Here is a 22,389-nt window from a genome sequence, read left to right as displayed (position 1 = left end):
CGACTCCAGTGGTAAGCCTGTAGAGCGCTTTAGAAAATTCATTCCTCTTTCAGGCCATGATGGAGAAACAATGATGAATGTAGTACTGGATACTCTGCTTGAACATGATCTCTCTATTATGGATTGCCGTGGCCAGAGCTACGACAATGCAAGTAACATGTCGGGTAAATATAATCGATTGCAAGCCCGTATCAAGCAAATCAACCCACTTGCTGAATATGTGCCCTGCTCAGCACATTCTCTTAATCTTGTTGGGTCATGTGCTGCGGAGTGTTGTGTCGCTGCAGTTTCATTTTTTGGACTTTTACAAGCACTCTTTAATTTTTTCTCTGCTTCAACGCATCGGTGGAGTATACTCAAGTCAACCATTCATTGAGATGTCATCAAATCATTATCAACAACAAGGTGGTCAGCGCAGCATGATGCAACACATGCTTTGAAAGACAGCTTTGCTGAAATACGTTCTGCTTTGATCCAAATAGCAGAGGATGAAGACCAGACAGCAACTACAAGAAACGAAGCAGCCAGCTTAACATCAAAATTGGAAGATTTTGAATTGGCCTTACTCTGTGTGCTTTGGGACTGTATACTGGAACGGTTAAATGCCACGAACAAGACACTTCAGAAAATTGAAATTGAAATGGCTACTTGTGCTAACCTCTATGCAGGCTTAGTGGAATTTGTAAGCTCACTTCGCAATGATGAAGCTTTTGAAATGTTTGAAGAGAAAGCTACACACACACAAATAACCCGCACATAAAAGAGAGAAGCTTACGACGACGTTTCGGTCCGACTTGGACCATTGACAAAGTCACACTAACAGAGGTGGAGCAGGACGGCTATATATAGGCAGGAAGTGAGTGTAGGTGGTTCACACACTCACTCACTCATTTGACCATAAACAGAAATATTAATCTCAGTCTTAAAATAATGAATCCTGTGATACTCCAATACTGAAACTATGTACTGTGCCAAAACAAAAGCATTCACATGGCTAAACTCACAAACTAGTATTTAGTCACTTAGCCATAATACCAACTTACCTCATAATTTGTAATATTTTACAATTAAGAATAAAACTAAGTATGCCCGAAATGCCTAGCCATGCTAAGCGTTCTAGTGGTACACTCTGTAATCACAATTTTACTACATGTAAACCAAACAATGACCAAATTTCTGTAAACTCAGCATTGTAATCCTTATAGAGAATAAACTTTGAAACTTTGAAGAGGTGGAGGTAGTAGTAGTAGTAGTAGTAGTAGTAGTAGTAGTAGTAGTAGTAGTAGTAGTAGTACAAGAATTGTATATAATACCGACAGGATGAAATGACACATGCACAACACCCGGGCATCCCCACCGTAGACGTTTCGCCATCCAGCCAGCCACTGGATGGCGAAACGTCCACAACAAAGACAACCAGACGCCGCACATGTGCCGTTTAGTTGAATCCTCTCTAATACACAACTTTCCTTGTATGAACCTTAGCCCTGGCTTCGTCTCTGTAGATGCCTTCCTCTCCCACTACATTGTAAAATGCTCCAAACTTCAGAACACCCGTGACTTAACCTGAATCCTCATTTCTTCTTCTTCTTCTTCTTCTTCTTCTTCTTCTTCTTCTTCTTCTTCTTCTTCTTCTTCTTCTTCTTCTTCTTCTTCTTCTTCTTCTTTTTCTTCTTCCTCTTCCCCTTTCCTCTCTCCTTTTCTCCTCTGGGTTGTCTTTTCTCTCTCCTGTCTCGTGTTTCTGTTCCTTCTTCATTTATTTTATTTCACCACTTCCCCTTTCACGCACCTCGGTGCGCTTGCTCTCCCTCTGTGGGTTTCTAGCTCTCTTGCAGTGCTCCCTTTCCTTTGTATTTGACTGGCTCGTCTTCCTTATTTCCCACTTCTACCACTACCACTACTACTACCTCTTCTTCTTCTACTACAACTACTGATGAAATTAAGACACATGTGCGGCGTCTGGTTGTCTTTGTTGTGGACGTTTCGCCATCCAGTGGCTGGCTGGATGGCGAAACGTCTACGGTGGGGATGCCCGGGTGTTGTGCATGTGTCATTTCATCCTGTCGGTATTATATACAATTCTTGTACTACTACTACTACTACTACTACTACTACTACTACTACTACTACTACTACTACTACTACTACTACTACCTCCACCTCTTCCTGCCTATATATAGCCGTCCTGCTCCACCTCTGTTAGTGTGACTTTGTCAATGGTCCAAGTCGGACCGAAACGTCGTCGTAAGCTTCTCTCTTTTATGTGCGGGTTATTTGTGTATCGTTCCAGTCACGGTATTGTGCCTTTTTGTTATTTAAGAGAAAGCTAAACTGCTGGTGAAAGACTACAGTTACCGGGCTGATCATCAGCGGTCAAGGAAGAGGAAACGCAATTTTGAAGAGCCAGACAATGAAATTGTGTTGCTACCAAGGCAGAAATGTAAGACAGCTACATACTTCGTCATTCTGGATTCACTGATTAAAGAATTGGTGAAAAGAAAAGAAATCTACCAGAATCTCAATGACAAGTTTGGATTTCTGTTCAAAATTACTACTATGCCAGATGCAGAATTGAGAGACTCTGCATTAAAGTTGCAACAACACCTTTCAGCAGATGTTCAGGACACATTTGTTGAAGAAATAGTTCATTTTTCTGGGTATATGAATCAGATTAAAGCTCCACCTGAAAAATGTGCGCCCTCAGCTGCTTTGAAACATTTAAGAAATGCAGGTATCTCAGAAACCTTCCCTAATGTTGACATAGCGCTTGAGGTTCCTAAACCTGTATTCCCTGGAACGCAGGCGGGAGAGATACATGATTATATACACCTGGAAAATCCTAGAGGGACTAGTACCGAACTTGCACACGAAAATCACTCACTACGAAAGCAAAAGACTTGGCAGACGATGCAACATCCCCCAATTAAAAGCAGGGGTGTCACTAGCACGTTAAGAGACCATACAATAAGTGTTAGGGGCCCGAGACTGTTCAACTGCCTCCCAGCATACATAAGGGGGATTACCAACAGACCCCTGGCAGTCTTCAAGCTGGCACTGGACAAGCACCTAAAGTCGGTTCCTGACAAGCCGGGCTGTGGCTCGTACGTTGGTTTGCGTGCAGCCAGCAGCAACAGCCTGGTTGATCAGGCTCTGATCCACCAGGAGGCCTGGTCACAGACCGGGCCGCGGGGGCGTTGACCCCCGGAACTCTCTCCAGGTAAACTCCAGGTAGTGTATCGCCTTTACCTAACACTTCCAGCTACTAACTGTGAAGGAGAACGTTCATTTTCTGTTTTGAAAAGAGTGAAAAACCAGCTCCGTTCAACAATGAGCCAAGACAAATTGTGTAGCCTAGCCTTGTTGACCATTGAGTCTGATCTAACAAGAAATATTGATTTTCAGAATATAATTGATGATTTTTGCCAATATGAAATCCAGAAAAAAGTTTATCTAAGAGGTGCCTGTGAATATAAACAATTCTTTACTTTCTTGAGTTTATATGATTTGATAGTGTTATGCATGATGCAATGATAACAATAATGGTCAGTGATTTATAAAGGGAATAATAGTGCTGTAGTGGTTATGCTGAATATAATAGGTACATGATGTTACTACTTTAATAGCCTAATCTAGTAATACTATGCTGTCTTGAGTTTATTCTCTTTAAAATGCATGATTTAACAAGATAGTTATAATGGCTGTTGGTAAATGGTTTTGGTTGTCTTGATGCACTTTCCCTATTAAATTTAATCTAAATAGCCAGAATGTATTTAATTAGACCTTAAACAGGCTCACACCGACCCCCCCCCCCACCCCCCCACCCCGAAGCTGGAAGTGGTCGCTTCTCTTACCCATAACTCAAAGGGGCCCCGCCAATCTGAATAGCCTAGGGCCCGGAGACTTCTTAATCCGGCCCTGGGCATATGAAACAAAATGTATTAAATACCTCATAGGAAGAACAAGTAGCTTCGACATGACTCCTGAACCACAAGGCTGAACACTGGCTTTTGAGTGTGCCCAGCGACTAAGTTATCCGATCTGGAACATATTTTGAATTTCTGAAAAAGAATGGGTATTTCGTTTGGATATACGTATTAAAAAGAAAGGTATAGGAAGGAGAGGGAGCCTTGTGAACTTGTTAAATCCTCTCCACAGATTCTATTTATTTTATTACAATATTTCAACGATCCCTCTTTTTCTACTAAACAATTCTGCTGAACAGACGACATCTCGAAAATAAAGATATCAAACCGTTGCACATGTATTTACGGCAATTCTTGCACTGTTTCTTTGGGCTAAGGTGCTCTTGACTGGCACTTCTTGTGATGTTGGGACTGGAGCACTGGTGGCAGCCTGTTCCTGCAGGATGGTGCTTGTTGGCTGTTGTTGTGGGTTCGGAGTCTAAGCAGCAGCGTCTGGAAACGGATGAGCAAGGAAGTGACATTGTTTTCTACGTTTCCTCGTGTTACATGATCATCTAGTTTACAAGCAATTTTTGATACACTAGCAGAAGATGCATGAAGTCCCAATACGAATAATTGTTGAATATTTCATTCAGAAGAATATGGCTAGGAGAGCTAAGACACACTCAGCGGATCAAAGACATGCATGAAGAAGACTGAAGTGATGATGGGAATCTTTGTGTCAGTATGTATGAGGCACAAGGCTGGAGGCGATGAGTGCATTTGATGCAGCTAAAATAGAATATGTGAATCCTCTGATCGATTAAGGCCATAATTTATGTACGTAAACTTCTACTGAAGAACAGCATGAGAATTATGGAAAAAAAACATTATGTCTGAGGAAGAAACGTTTACAAAACAAGTGAACCCTTAGCGATCATGAAAGCAAAGTTGTACATTTCTGGATATCAGTAAGAAAGAGAAAAATCGAGAGATTGAAAAAGGGTAGTAAATAAAATTATCTCCCTGAACTTCACCCCTTTTTCACTACTCCACTGAAATTTTTATACCGGACAGGCACTTCTGAACGAAATTGATAGCAGTAACTTAACATTTTTCGAGACTAAACCTTCTAACATGTCAAATCTACTGAAGCAATAGTGAAAAGAATCGGTCACCCGAAAATGAACTCAAATTTTGGCTCTCAAGACTTATGCTCGTCGAGTACGCTATCTCGTCTTGAATAATGCAGTTATCAGGAAAAAAAAAAAAACAGAAATGTGAAGCACAATGAAGAGTAATAATGTTATAGATTATCATATAACTGCTACCTGACTATATATAAGTTACGCAGTGAGAAGAAAACCAATCTATACTTCGCCTCATTTAATTGTCCTTAGGAGCTGGAGGATGTCAGTTAAACGATGGATGTATCGTTAAGCGTTAATCGTAACCTTACTGAACTCTGTCTGGTCAAGGTAAAGAAATCATTACGTGATAAACGAAACTCTTCATGTGTGGTGGAAAATGACAGGAAAACATAAGTGCTTTTTGACCCCACAATGTAATAATTTTGTAGAACACGGAAGCAGAATATTTTTATTAAAATGCACTTCCTCCTCCGGTCCCTCCCACGTCACTCACTTGCGTTTGTTGACCACCGAGAAACTCAAGCCCGGATAGCTCAGTTGGTAGAGCATTAGGCTTTTAACCTAAGGGTCCAGGGATCAAGTCCCTATTCGGGCGATCTGTTTTCCAGATATTGTGAGCAGTGTCTTCGACGAAAACAAATTTATGGATGAATCACAAATATAACTAATCATTAGTCGTTAGTATTTTTTGAATAGTTTCAACAACTGCAATCCCTAATTACCTTGAACATTTCTATCTCTTTCTTTTCTGCTCCAACACTTTCCATCAAATCTTAATAGAACTCTCCTGTCACCGTGTACCTATGACCAGTACAGGAAGCCTTTACCCTCTCGCAAACTGGCATTAGATTAACTTTCGTTGCTGATAAAATCACATAAATTGTTATTGACAGCGGATGGGTTGCCTTCACATACATCACAACTGGTTTCCCCTTGAGATCTCCTTCCTTTGATCTTTCACCTTTTCTGTTAACTCCGGGTAGCAGATTGAAGAGTTTTTTTGTGAGGGATGTTAGCAAAATGTTTTCTAATTGTGGCTATGAACTCCTACTTTTCTCCGGGTTTATTCTCTCTTTCCTCTACTATCTCTCGCACAAATAAGTTATGTTAATCTACCGATTTATGACGTTGGTCATAGATAAGTTTTCAAGAATTTATTTCTTTCCCTCGCCATAAAGGTACAATCTAAGTGTTTTTATGGAGTTGCCTCTAATTTCGATCAAAGATCACCAACCCGTGGGCAGCGAACAGCATGTTGCTCCGGGGAGCTTTAATACGACTCTCTAAACCTGCTAGAAAATACAACACTGGCTATAAAATTGATGTGAAAATAGTTTTGATGAAACGAAAAGTTAATAATAAAATATTCCTGAACTGAAAACGAAATAATAAATTACAAAATTAAATTGATTTTGGATGATGTCGCAAGTTGTCATAATTAATGGCACGTAGGGATAATGTCGCACGTTGTCATATATAAGATCTCATGAGAACTTCAATCGCACATGTTTGTAAGCCAAGAATATGCAGACAAATATTATAGAGAGACAATACAGCGCACTAAATCTATCCCACGTTTTATTGTTTCAGACTATGGAACAATACTCTTCTCCAGACTGAGGGACTGACCACGTCGAAACTTCAAGGGTGATGGACTGATTACATCGTCTTAAAGTCTCTTCTGCTTCTTTCAACTTTTCTGTACTCGACTGAAGAAGCCTACTGTGTAGGCAAAACGTTTCGAAATAAAGATACCTAACTGTTGCATGTGTCTTACCTAACAACAAATATTTTGTTAGTGGGATGTATTGTGAAAGACCTGCCTAGTATGGGCCAACCGGCCTGATGCATTGTTCCTCATTTCTTATGTTCTTATGTTCTTACGTATTTTTATAAATCTTAAATTAATATGTCTTAAATGTGTTGGCGGCATATAAATGTACGTATACGTGGGATGTATACTTGTTGACATAGTCTTAGTATGAGTAGACATGGGATAAACATGGACACATGTATGATGTGAATATGTAGATTAATGATGTGTGCTGCAGATGTTAGGAATGTTAGTGTAAATATTGAATGTGTTCAGTTTGTCATTCATGTTCAGTAACTCATATTTAGTACGGATCTCATGTTCAGCAAATGCTCTTTTTTCAGTAGGTCAGCAGAGTTTTTCTTCATCTCAGAGCTATCTAAGCATTTCATCCCTTACTGAATCATTGTAAAACTTGTATTTGTGGTCACAGATGTGGCCCATGCTAACTTCTCTATTGAGTATGAAGATACCTACTTGGATGAATTTTATTGGAGCTAACTGGCAGAGTGGCTTGCACACTGGCCTTGAGTTTTACGACTCACTCGCCTTGGGTTCAAACCTCACCCGTACCGCAGTTTTTTTTTAGCTTTTAATGTCATGGAAGAGCAGTCATCGAATAGGGCTTTGTCCCGTCTGCTCATGTGCAGAACATTTGCAGCCTCAGGACTAGGGTGGGCAATGACTGAGCAGTTCATCTCTGCGGGCAAGAGCCGAGAACATCTTGGTGTCAGCCCGAGTAGTTAACTTTACCAAGACTTCCGGTATGGTTTAATTACTGATTTGATTAACCATTCTTTAGAAGTTAATTATCTACACACTGTAATGGGGTTGAGAAGTCCACCTCCTTTATTTTATTTTATACTATACTATACTTTCTGACACTCAACCACCCATCAACCACGCATCAACCACGCATCAACCACTCTGGAAAGACAGGACAATAATATAAATATCTAGATTTATTTCGGGCATATCCCGTAAGCCCATCCGCCTACCGGATATATGAATGTATGTATGTATGAATTTGTATATTTATTCGTGAACGAATAAGCTCTTTAGCTTAGTAATGTATGTATTTGAGTATAAATGAATTTGTATAAAAATGCATATTTGAGTATGCATATTTTTGGTATGAATGTATAAATGAGCATACGTTCATGTGTGCCTATATAGGCAAGTGTGTGAGCATGTGTGTATGTATTCCATTTGTATGTGTGTGTGTGAATATGCACGTCTGTAGGTATGCATATACAAGCATGTATTCACTCACTTATATGTGGTTATAGGGGTCGAGTCATAACTCCTGGACGCGTCTCTTCGCTGGTTGCTACTAGGTCGATTCCCTGCTTCAAAAGTCATGTCGTACCTCTTATTAAAGCTTTATATGGATCCCGACTCTACCACTTCACTCTCCATATTATTCCATTTTCCGACAACTTTAAACCTGAAGAGATTCTTCTTGACATCCTTATGGCGGCACATTTCAGCTTTCAGCTTTCAGCTATGTTCTCTCTTATTCCTATTTCTCATCTCTGAAACGTTCAATGTTCATCTTGTCAATTACTATCAGTATTTTGTACAGCATTATCATATCCCCCCAAATCCTTCTGTCCTTTAATGTCATCAGGATAAGTTCCCTTAACGTTTCCTCACAGGACATATCCCATAGCTCCTGGACCAGTCCTGTTGCAAGTTTCTGCACCTTCTCTAAATTCTTGATGTTCTTGGCAAGGTGTGGGTTGTATAGTGGTGCTGCGTACTTCAATATGAGCCTGACGTGCCCGGTGTACAGTGTGGTGAATGACTCCAGACTCACATGATTAAACGCTATTCCTAAATTTGCCAGACATGCATTTGCTGTAACAGTTGTTTGGTTTATGTGCTCCTTAAGGGATATGCTTAGTATGTTACACACCTCGAGCCTGTACTCCAACTGCGGTCTTCTTTGAACTTCTTCAGGCTTCATAACATCGCAGTCGGTGGGTTTAAACACCAGGAGCCATTTGCCAGACCAGGCTTGCAGCCTGTCCTGAACCTTTTCGAAGTCTTTCCTGGACCTCGTCTGCACGCATTCATCTGATTAGTTTCACGTCGTCTACGAACAGGGGAAACCTCTGATTTTATCTCTTCTGTTAAGTACTTCACGTAAACAAGAAGCAGCACTGGCCTTAGAACTAATCCTTGTGGAACCTCACTCGACACTGTAACACTGACATCATCCCTCATTGTTTCATTCCTGTTAAAAATGCAATGATCTTTTTGCATTGTTTTTCCTGTTTTTCTGCCCGCTTCTGTAGCGTTTGTATCAGTCTCCTGTGCAGTACTGAATGAAAAATATTCCAGCACTCCAATTTATTCCATTCTCTCTCACAAGTCTTACTTTTGTTAGTTGTCTTAGAGCTGCATTAGGTTTGTGACACAGGATTTTCCATCCCTGAAGCCGTGCTCGTTGTCATGTATGCATTTATGAACGTATGGATGTATTACACTTTGTATGAACAGATATATTCTTGTTCCTATGTATACGTAAATATGCATAATTGGTGTGCATATATGCATGTGCCCTTACATGTGTATGTATCCTGATGTATATGAACGTGTGATATTCTATATGTGTACGTAAGCATACGTGTACATAGTGTATGCTTTTTGTGTGAGTGCATTAACAAATAAGAGAGGCCTTCAACAACGGTTATCGTAGGTTTAACTTGGATATAAAAATATATATCAACGCTCAGAGTGGATAAGAAATATTTTTCTCATTTTTTTCTAACGTGTATATCATGGAAACTAATGGACCATAATAATGAACATTTGAAGCTGATGAGAAAATTTCATTCTCCAGTTACTGACATGTATTCAACGATTTCAGGTTTTTTAAATTTCCGTGAAATTTCAAGGTTGCGCTGACTTAGACTAAGGTTATGGGGCATCATCATTAATGTTTTAATTAAAGGAGGTAAGAAGAGACATTCTTTAGTTATTAAATAAAAATGAACCTCACTATTAATCAATAAAATTGTCAAATTGGAACATACACTACCCAACAAGAGCGCGAACCTTGCATTCAGAAAACCACGCATTTGAATAAAATTTTAAACCTATCAGAAGAAGCATTCTCGAGTTATGGCACGGTTTCCAGTGGTTCATTTTTTTAATTTTGCTATAATTTCATACTTGACTTCTCATAAATAAATCTTAACTAGTACTACCCAGGCCGTGAGATCCATCAGCTGTGAAATAAACTGAAGTCGTTCCGAAGACGCAAATTGAAATTTATTTAACGTGACCTAACAGCAAAAAAAAAAAAAAATAAATAAAAATCTTACTGTTTTACATTCTTCCTGTCCTCACTATTGGCGGGGCAGACTTCAACTATCTCCACTCCTTCTCAGGATCCTTCATGTCCTTCCACCTTCTCCTTTCCTTTTCTACTCTACAATGTAAGAGGGAATCATCATCATCATCATCATCTTCATCATGATCGTCATTATCATCATCATTATCTATCCATTGCAGGCAGAGAGATCTATAGTGAACTTCACGAGTAACTCGGGGCTGCGGTAGAAGTGCATGGAATGGTTCCATGGAGCAGAGAGTTGAAAAGTTGATAGCCTCATAGCAGCTAGAACACCGGCCCTGAGATACCAGAGATTAACCGTGACTGCCCCTGCACCAGTAGCTCTGCTTCTCCCTATGAGTCTGTATGAGTGAGGAAGATAGAAGACGACTGAGTCTGTTGAAGAATTGAGACACTTGTGCAACATAACAGAATCTTTATTGAAGAAACGTTTCGCCACACAGTGGCTTTATCTGTCCAATACAAAGTAGAAATGGGTAAGTAGAGGAGGAGTTTGAGGTAATCAGTCCCTCAGCCTGGAATCGATGTGTTCAGTCCATCACTCTACTTTATATTGGTGAAACGTTTCTTCAATAAACATTCCCATATGTTGGATAAGTGTCTCAATTCTTCAACTTATCGGATTTCAAAACAATTCATCGCATTGAGTCTGTTGAGTTGGAGACGACTCAGTATTGTATACACCAGTCCGAAGACACCATTTGAACCAAAGACGTGCTAAACCCCAGTTACTGGGCTGAAAAGGACTCACCGTACCCTTCTCATAGAGATGTTCCTGCCATTGGGCCGTAAACGGTACTCCACCTGACCTGAAAAAGACTCAGCGTGCTCTTGTCATAGGGATGCTACATACAATAAAGGGGAAATCCATAACTTGTACAAACTCCGACAATTCTTCGGGAGCCACTGCTGGGTCACCACATGGAGAAGGCACTGGCCAAGACCTGTCTTGGCGAACCTACCTGCAAGTGGTATTATACTCATGCACATGGTCTGAAATTTTTCAGTGACGTCTCTATACCAAAACTTTTTAATGAAAATATGACCTTACCTTGCTCCAATCTCCTTACATGAAAAAAAAATACTTTCCAAAGTCAGCTAGGTGATGAGTGTTTTCACTATTACTTTTTGAATTTATATTCCATTGATGCTCCTGCTACCTACCAAAAGCAGAGAATACATTTGTTGCCTCAGTCTTAGATCCACTGATGCAATCCAACATAAGTTTATGGTTCCACTGACAAGGACGGTGACTATTAAAAAGTTGAGCTCGAGCAGTTGTCGGGGACTGCATTCTGTATGTATCCAGTGTTGTAATGTAACTTCTTACGTCACACAACCTGTTTCCAGCGGTTAGAAGCTTAGGGCTAGCTATTAACTATTTCCTAGTTATTTTACCTAATGCTGTCTGCAAACTGTGGAGCCTACTACACCCGACCACATATGAGGTGGGATGTGAGGGGGACCTGTGTGTGATTGGCATTCCGCTGGCCCTCTCTCCCTCGGTCATAAATTAGCTGGTGCCACCGCGCTACCATACTCTGAAAAACTTCCTTGTTTCTCCTGTAGCTGTCATTGCAATATAGTATAGCTACTGATGACGCATGAGGCACTGAGAAGTGTGAAAGCACCTGAGCTATAAATTTCTACCCCCCGAGGCTTGTCTTGTGCATATATATATATATATATATATATATATATATATATATATATATATATATATATATATATATATATATATATATATATATATATATATATATATATATATATATATATATATATATATATATATATATATATATATATATATATATATATATATATATATAAATATATATATATATATATATATATATATATATATATATATATATATATATATATATATATATATATATATATATATATATATATATATATATATATATATATATATATATATATGTCGTGCCGTATACGTACAACTGTTCAATTAGCAAGAACTCACTGAAAATTAAGTCCTTTCTGAAATTTTCTCTTATACTCTTAAAGATATATTTTTTTCATTAATGTTGATGTAAAAAATTATAAGTTTGCACCAAAAGAATCTTAGAAAACTTACCTAATCTTATTATAACAAGAACAATTTATAATAGCCTAACCCAACTAAATATATTTTAGATTTGTTTACAATAAATTAATACTAAACAAACACAGTGAAATATATATTTTTTCGTTAGGTTCAGAATGATTTTGGCGACATTACTGCATACACAAATTTTCACTTGTCCTATATGGCAAGATGAGCGTTGCTATTTAAATCCAAGATCGCAAGTTCTGCCTATTCGGCACGACATACATATATATATATATATATATATATATATATATATATATATATATATATATATATATATATATATATGTATATATATATTTTTTTTTTTTCAACAAGTCGGTCGTCTCCCACCGAGGCAGGGTGACCCAAAAAAGAAAGAAAATCCCCAAAAAGAAAATACTTTCATCATCATTCAACACTTTCACCACACTCACACATTATCACTGCTTTTGCAGAGGTGCTCAGAATACAACAGTTTAGAAGCATATACGTATAAAGATACACAACATATCCCTCCAAACTGCCAATATACCAAACCACTCCTTTAAAGTGCAGGCATTGTACTTCCCATTTCCAGGACTCAAGTCCGACTATATGAAAATACCCGGTTTCCCTGAATCCCTTCACTAAATATTACCCTGCTCACACTCCAACAGATCGTCAGGTCCCAAGTATCATTTGTCTCCATTCACTCCTATCTAACACGCTCATGCACGCTTGCTGGAAGTCCAAGCCCCTCGCCCACAAAACCTCCTTTACCCCCTCTTTCCAACCCTTTCGAGGACGACCCCTACCCCTCTTTCCTTCCCCTATAGATTTATATGCTTTCCATGTCATTCTACTTTGATCCATTCTCTCTAAATGACCAAACCACCTCAACAACCCCTCTTCTGCCCTCTGACTAATGCTTTTATTAACTCCACACCTTCTCCTAATTTCCACACTCCGAATTTTCTGCATAATATTTACACCACACATTGCCCTTAGACAGGACATCTCCACTGCCTCCAACCGTCCCCTCGCTGCTGCATTTACCACCCAAGCTTCACATCCATATAAGAGTGTTGGTACTACTATACTTTCATACATTCCCTTCTTTGCCTCCATAGATAACGTTTTTTGACTCCACATGTACCTCAACGCACCACTCACCTTTTTTCCCTCATCAATTCTATGATTAACCTCATCCTTCATAAATCCATCCGCCGACACGTCAACTCCCAAGTATCTGAAAACATTCACTTCTTCCATACTCCTCCTCCCCAATTTGATATCCAATTTTTCTTTATCTAAATCATTTGATACCCTCATCACCTTACTCTTTTCTATGTTCACTTTCAACTTTCTACCTTTACACATTCTATACATTCTATATATATATATATATATATATATATATATATATATATATATATATATATATATATATATATATATATATATATATATATATATATATATATTTTTATTTTTATTATCACACTGGCCGATTCTCACCAAGGCAGGGTGGCCCGAAACATTAACATTAACACCCCTCCTTCAGAGTGCAGGCACTGTACTTCCCATCTCCAGGACTCAAGTCCGGCCTGCCGGTTTCCCTGAATCCCTTCATAAATGTTACTTTGCTCACACTCCAACAGCACGTCAAGTATTAAAAACCATTTGTCTCCATTCACTCCTATCAAACACGCTCACGCATGCCTGCTGGAAGTCCAAGCCCCTCGCACACAAAACCTCCTTTACCCCCTCCCTCCAACCCTTCCTAGGCCGACCCCTACCCCGCCTTCCTTCCACTACAGACTGATACACTCTTGAAGTTATTCTGTTTCGCTCCATTCTCTCTACATGTCCGAACCACCTCAACAACCCTTCCTCAGCCCTCTGGACAACAGTTTTGGTAATCCCGCACCTCCTCCTAACTTCCAAACTACGAATTCTCTGCATTATATTCACACCACACATTGCCCTCAGACATGACATCTCCACTGCCTCCAGCCTTCTCCTCGCTGCAACATTCATCACCCATGCTTCACACCCATATAAGAGCGTTGGTAAAACTATACTCTCATACATTCCCCTCTTTGCCTCCAAGGACAAAGTTCTCTGTCTCCACAGACTCCTAAGTGCACCACTCACTCTTTTTCCCTCATCAATTCTATGATTCACCTCATCTTTCATAGACCCATCCGCTGACACGTCCACTCCCAAATATCTGAATACGTTCACCTCCTCCATACTCTCTCCCTCCAATCTGATATTCAATCTTTCATCACCTAATCTTTTTGTTATCCTCATAACCTTACTCTTTCCTGTATTCACCTTTAATTTTCTTCTTTTGCACACCCTACCAAATTCATCCACCAATCTCTGCAGCTTCTCTTCAGAATCTCCCAAGAGCACAGTGTCATCAGCAAAGAGCAGCTGTGACAACTCCCACCCTGTGTGTGATTCTTTATCTTTTAACTCCACGCCTCTTGCCAAGACCCTCGCATTTACTTCTCTTACAACCCCATCTATAAATATATTAAACAACCACGGTGACATCACACATCCTTGTCTAAGGCCTACTTTCACTGGGAAAAAATTTCCCTCTTTTCTACATACTCTAACTTGAGCCTCACTATCCTCGTAAAAACTCTTCACTGCTTTCAGTAACCTACCTCCTACACCATACACTTGCAACATCTGCCACATTGCCCCCCTATCCACCCTGTCATACGCCTTTTCCAAATCCATAAATGCCACAAAGACCTCTTTAGCCTTATCTAAATACTGTTCACTTATATGTTTCACTGTAAACACCTGGTCCACACACCCCCTACCTTTCCTAAAGCCTCCTTGTTCATCTGCTATCCTATTCTCCGTCTTACTCTTAATTCTTTCAATTATAACTCTACCATACACTTTACCAGGTACACTCAACAGACTTATCCCCCTATAATTTTTGCACTCTCTTTTATCCCCTTTGCCTTTATACAAAGGAACTATGCATGCTCTCTGCCAATCCCTAGGTACCTTACCCTCTTCCATACATTTATTAAATAATTGCACCAACCAATCCAAAACTATATCCCCACCTGCTTTTAACATTTCTATCTTTATCCCATCAATCCCGGCTGCCTTACCCCCTTTCATTTTACCTACTGCCTCACGAACTTCCCCCACACTCACAACTGGCTCTTCCTCACTCCTACAAGATGTTATTCCTCCTTGCCCTATACACGAAATCACAGCTTCCCTATCTTCTTCAACATTTAACAATTCCTCAAAATATTCCCTCCATCTTCCCAATACCTCTAACTCTCCATTTAATAACTCTCCTCTCCTATTTTTAACTGACAAATCCATTTGTTCTCTAGGCTTCCTTAACTTGTTAATCTCACTCCAAAACTTTTTCTTATTTTCAACAAAATTTGTTGATAACAGCTCACCCACTCTCTCATTTGCTCTCTTTTTACATTGCTTCACCACTCTCTTAACCTCTCTCTTTTTCTCCATATACTCTTCCCTCCTTGCATCACTTCTACTTTGTAAAAACTTCTCATATGCTAACTTTTTCTCCCTTACTACTCTCTTTACATCATCATTCCACCAATCGCTCCTCTTCCCTCCTGCACCCACTTTCCTGTAACCACAAACTTCTGCTGAACACTCTAACACTACATTTTTAAACCTACCCCATTCCTCTTCGACCCCATTGTCTATGCTGTCATTAGCCCATCTATCCTCCAATAGCTGTTTATATCTTACCCTAACTGCCTCCTCTTTTAGTTTATAAACCTTCACCTCTCTCTTCCCTGATGCTTCTATTCTCCTTGTATCCCATCTACCTTTTACTCTCAGTGTAGCTACAACTAGAAAGTGATCTGATATATCTGTGGCCCCTCGATAAACATGTACATCCTGAAGTCTACTCAACAGTCTTTTATCTACTAATACATAATCCAACAAACTACTGTCATTTCGCCCTACATCATATCGTGTATACTTATTTATCCTCTTTTTCTTAAAATATGTATTACCTATAACTAAACCCCTTTCTATACAAAGTTCAATCAAAGGGCTCCCATTATCATTTACACCTGGCACCCCAAACTTACCTACCACACCCTCTCTAAAAGTTTCTCCTACTTTAGCATTCAGGTCCCCTACCACAATTACTCTCTCACTTGGTTCAAAGGCTCCTATACATTCACTTAACATCTCCCAAAATCTCTCTCTCTCCTCTGCATTCCTCTCTTCTCCAGGTGCATACACGCTTATTATGACCCACTTCTCGCATCCAACCTTTACTTTAATCCGCATAATTCTCGAATTTACACATTCATATTCTCTTTTCTCCTTCCATAACTGATCATTTAACATTACTGCTACCCCTTCCTTTGCTCTAACTCTCTCAGATACTCCAGATTTAATCCCATTTATTTCCCCCCACTGAAACTCTCCTACCCCCTTCAGCTTTGTTTCGCTTAGAGCCAGGACATCCAACTTCTTTTCATTCATAACATCAGCAATCATCTGTTTCTTGTCATCCGCACTACATCCACGCACATTTAAACAACCCAGTTTTATAAAGTTTTTCTTTTTCTCTTTTTTAGTAAATGTATACAGGAGAAGGGGTTACTAGCCCATTGCTCCCGGCATTTTAGTCGCCTCATACGACACGCATGGCTTACGGAGGAAAGATTCTTTTCCACTTCCCCATGGACAATAGAAGAAATAAAAAAGAACAAGAGCTATTTAGAATAAGGAGAAAAACCTAGATGTATATATATATATATATATATATATATATATATATATATATATATATATATATATATATATATATATATATATATATATATATATATATATATATATATATATATATATATATATATATATATATATATATATATATATATATATATATATATATATATAGCAGGGAAGTTCACAGACCTTCTCAAGCAGGTGAATGGAGGTTCCACCAACTTAGAAGCCCGAGGCACCATCCAAGCATGGCGCAACCTGCTCCTGTTCGGCAATGTCTGTCTTGCAGTTCCTGAGAGACGAGGCAAACTGCTAACCACGTCAGTTATCAAGGCAGTGTGCAACTACCCAAGAACGGATAATTGTGTCCCTCTGCCCCATCATCGCAGGAATCACAAAGGTAGACCCAAGAAAAGTCCCACTGAAAACGAGAAAATCTGCGCACAGGTTAGCAAAAAAATTGAAGAAGGTAAAACAGTGGGAGCAATCCGAATAATTACAAGTGACGACATTGTAGCCCCCAAAGATGAGACCACAGCCCAAGCACTAAGAAACAACCATCCAACCAGGGACACCATAGCCATCAACAACAACCCTGAGGAGGACCCCATCACTGAACAATTAATTTTACCTGAATCGGAAGTCTATAAGGCGGTTGTGTCATTTCCTGCAGGATCTGCAGGAGGTTACACTGGAATTCGACCTCAGCACCTCAAGGAGATGGTAAATCCAGTACTCGGTGCATCTGCATCACTTCTTCTCACCGAGTTGACAACTTTCGTCAACAACTGCCTGGCTGGGCGAATCCCAGAAGAAATTAAACCTTTCTTTTTCGGAGCCTCACTGTGTGTGTTGAAGAAGAAGGATGGGGGAATCAGACCCATTGCGGTTGGAAACACTCTTCGCCGTCTCGTGGCCAAAGCAGCAGTAAGAAACATTCGCCTAGAAGGTGCCAGTTTACTCCAGCCACACCAACTGGGCTTTGGGGTCCCTCAAGGAAGTGAAGCTGCAGCTCATGCAGCAAGGGCCTGCATTAGGGACCTACCAGAAGACAAGGCCGTAGTCAAACTTGACTTTAGAAATGCCTTTAATATGGTAAAGAGAGATGCTGTCTTGCCAGCTGTTCGGGATCGCTTCCCCAGTCTTTTTCCCTTCATTTCAGCCGGCTACAGCAAACCTTTAATTCTTTTGTTTGGAGAACATGAAATTCTCTCATCAGAAGGTGTTCAGCAGGGTGACCCACTAGCTCCACTTCTCTTCTGCTTGGCAGTAAGAGAACTAACTTCCAGCCTAAACAGCGAGCTCAATATCTGGTACCTGGATGAGGGCACTCTGGCAGGTACTGAAGAGTCCCTGGTAGGGGACCTGCAACTGGTGAAAACACAAGGAGAAGACTTGGGACTCATCCTCAATCCCTCCAAGTGTGAAATCATCACAGCAAACCAGGAAATAATCAATGCTGTGCGAAGAATCCTCCCAGAAGTCTCTACTACCACTCCGTCCAAAAGTACCCTCTTGGGAGCACCGCTGGGTCACCAGGCCATCGACACAGTCCTCAAGGACAAATTGAATGACCTGATGAGAATGGAGGAGAGAATAAGCAATCTTGATGCCCATGATGCTCTGTATCTCCTCACAAGGTGCCTTACTATTCCAAGACTCACTTACTTCCTCAGGTGTGCACCCTCTTTTGACAACCCAACACTCGACGAATATGATGCACACCTGAGGTCAACCCTTAAGAAGGCACTGAACCTGTCACTAGAGGATCAGCAATGGGATTAGGCAACCCTCCCAGTACGACTGGGAGGTATAGGGATGCGCAAAGCAACACATGTTGCTTTACCTGCTTTTCTGTCTTCATGTTTGGCTTCCAGTGCTTTAGTCAAGAAGATTGTTCCCGAACGCTTAAAAGACATGGTAGGAGCTCAAGACCCCAGGTTTACTGAAGCAGCGATTCGGTGGGACACCCTTACAGATTCCTCCAGTAGACCAGCTCCTCCGAAAGAACACAAACAGTCCCACTGGGAGAAACCGATCATGGAAAAAATCGCCAACACAATGCTCTCCAACGCCTCAGGAAAGGACAAAGCTCGTCTCCTGGCAGTGAAGGCACCACACTGTTCCCAATTCCTCCTTGGGCACTGGACTAGACCCACAGGCCATTCGGATTGGTGTTGCTCTTCGCCTAGCCGCCCCCATCCTCACCGAACATAGGTGTATTTGCGGTAGGGCGACAGCTGATCAATTCGGACTTCATGGTCTCGTGTGTCACACAGCAGAAGGGAAGTATGCCAGGCATGAGGAGGTCAATGATATCATAAAGAGAAGCCTCGCCACAGCCCATTGCCCAGCTCAACGGGAACCCCAAGTGCAGAGGTCTGACGGAAGTCTAAAGCGTCCTGATGGAGCCACTATGCTACCTAGGAAGGATGGAAAGCAGATTGCCTGGGACTACACGTGCGCCGCCACATTGGCAGACACCTACTTGCCATACTCCGTAATGGAAGAGGGTGGAGCTGCCAGCCACAGGGAGACTCAGAAGATCCGCAAGTATGAAGACCTTCCCCCTTGCTATAACTTCATCCCAATAGGGTCAGAAAGCCTTGGAGCATGGGGCAAGTGTGCTCTAAAGTTCCTAATAGAGCTGGGTGAAAAGCTCATCATAGAAACAAAGGACGAAAGGGCGAGTAGCTTCCTCTTCCAGAGACTCAGTGTTGCGATCCAGAAAGGAAATGCCTGCAGCATTCTGGACACGCGGCCCATCGCCGGGGAGCTGGACGAAGTATTCGAGATGTAGCTCTGAGTTACCTATGTTGTTTTACTTTGTATCTTAGTTTTGTGAATGTTCTGTCAATGTATTTTGTCTTTAAATAATATATATATATATATATATATATATATATATATATATATATATATATATATATATATATATATATATATATATATATATATATATATATATATATATTTATATATATATATATATATATAAATATGTCGTGCAGAATATTTAAAACTGGTCAATTACCAAGAACTCATTTAAAATTAAGTCCATTCTGAAATTTTATCTTATGCGTTTAAAGATGTATATTTTTCATTAATGTTAATGTAAAAAATTTTAATTTTGTACCAAAAGAATCTTAGAAAACTTACCTAACCTTATTATAACAAGAGCAATTTATTTTAGCCTAACCCAACTAGATATATTTTAAATACGTTTACAATAGTTTAATACTAAACAAACAAAACCAAATATATTTTTTTCGTTAGGTCCAGAATGATTTTGGCGAAATTATTGCATACACAAATTTTCACTTGTCCTATATGTCAAGATAAGCGTTGCTATTTAATCCAAGATCGTGAGTTCTGCCTATTCGGCACGACATATATATGTATATATATATATATATATATATATATATATATATATATATATATATATATATATATATATATATATATATATATATATATATATATATATATATATATATATATATATATATATATATATATATGTCGTGCCGAATATGTAAAACTGAAGACAACCGAGTCCGGAAGACATAGTGAAGATCAGGAATTTCAATTCATAAGGATTATCGACTGGACGAAGATTGGAAAACAGTGTGTGTTGTGTTCGCAAATCTGTGTTAGTTTACGCACAGATTAGCGTCATTCCTGGTGATTCTTGGACTGTGTTCAGTGCTTCAGAGCAGTGAGCCACGAGAGGGTGGCTACGGGCCCCGACTGGGGCTCTGAGCCTCACAGCTCTGCACCCAGTGTGGGCGGCTGTGAGGTCACAGGCAGCAGCTCTGCTGCTGGCTCTGTCCCCACACCTACAGTCACCATGACAGATCCAGGAGAACGGCCTAAACGTTCCTTGGAATGCGGGGACGAGTTGGAGGACGACGTGGGGCAGGTGGGAGCCCCCACCAAGAAGGCCAAGGATGCAGTGGAGACTACTGTACCTACCAATCTGCCACTAGGTCCGTCGGCAGCCCCTACCCAAGAAGACTTGCACCCCCAGATGGCCATAGGGGTCGTGGAAGGAAGCCAGGAGGATGTAACTCCTCAAGTGGCAAGGATGGAGCCATCCCAGGTCCCTACACCAGTTGCGTTTGCCTCCACAGTGGACGGGGACTGGCTGACTCCACGTGGAAGGAGGAGTTCCCGCTCAGCTCGGGCACAAGCAACCAGGGCCTTCAACAAATTCAAGGTTCCCAACTACGGGTTTGTAAGGTATCTGGAAGGTCTCCCCCACCTCAAGTTCCGCTGCGAGTTCACTCTCAGGAACGAGGTTCTGGTCATTCCTCGGGACGAAGACTCTTACGAGGAGTTGAAGGGGCTGGTTGTAACCCATCCCAGCATGGTGGAACTGCTTGCTTCGGAGAAGGTGTACAAGGGGGTGCTTTTACACGTCCCTGTGCCCCTCCCTCTGGACCCCATTTTGGAAGTGCCCAATATTGTCAAGGCGGAGCGACTCACTGCAACGGTGAACAAGGTGCCCACCCGCCAGGTGCTGATCCACCACAAAGGTCCACTTCCCACGCACCTGGACCTTGGGGTCTGGGGAAGATTCAAGACCTGACCATACCTGTCAGGCCCAGTACAATGCTTCAACTGCCAGGGGTTCAATCATATTGCAGCCACCTGCCAGCGAGAGAAGAAGTGTGGTGTGTGCAGCAAGGCACACGACTCGAAGGACTGCATTGCAATCCTCAAACAGCCAACTGGCGAAGCCCTTCGGCCAGAGCCCAAGTGTGCCAACTGCTCAAAGAGGCACAATGCCTGGAACCGTAGCTGTCCTGTGATGGTGCAGCACTGGCAGCAGGTTCATCATCGGAACGACCCGACAGCCCCGACGCCACCCAGCCTTGGAACTGCCCTGCAACAGTCAGCATGGGCTCCAATCACTGTTCCCCAGATAACGCAGGAGGGCAATACCAGCGAGTTCCCAGCACTGGGCTCCCAGCGGTGGCATCAGGGGGCAGACACTGGTTTGCAGCAGCGCGGTCAACTGCGGAGTCAAGTGGCAAGGTGGCCAAGAAGACAGAATCATTGGCAAAAACAGCCACAGGCCAGGCACACTGCCCAGCAGGTCGCAGCTGGGCACCAACATTCCTTGCCATACCGCCAGCAGGCCTCTTCCCAAGGTCAGGCCCCTACTGTGAGCGGCCAGAGTCAGGCAGAGGTTCCCCGTCAGGGGACTTGGAAGCCCATGGCCACACATGCCGGGACTAGGGTGTACCCAGCTTATGCTGCTGCAGTGTCGACAGCCACCCAGACATACCCAGTGA

The 22,389-nt window shown here is 41.1% G+C and overlaps 1 non-coding gene across 1 annotated transcript; it reads left to right on the top strand.

Moving 5' to 3' along the window:
* The first annotated feature begins 5,575 nt into the window (after positions 1-5,575).
* On the top strand, positions 5,576-5,648 carry TRNAK-UUU (transfer RNA lysine (anticodon UUU)). The gene has a single exon. It is a non-coding gene; the product is annotated as a tRNA-Lys (tRNA).
* The last annotated feature ends 16,741 nt before the right edge of the window (positions 5,649-22,389 follow it).

This window comes from Cherax quadricarinatus, chromosome 19 (assembly GCF_038502225.1).
Source record: "Cherax quadricarinatus isolate ZL_2023a chromosome 19, ASM3850222v1, whole genome shotgun sequence".
Lineage (NCBI taxonomy): Eukaryota > Metazoa > Arthropoda > Malacostraca > Decapoda > Parastacidae > Cherax > Cherax quadricarinatus.
The sequence above is the reverse complement of the archived record's forward strand: the minus strand, read 5'-3'. Positions and strand labels throughout refer to the sequence as shown.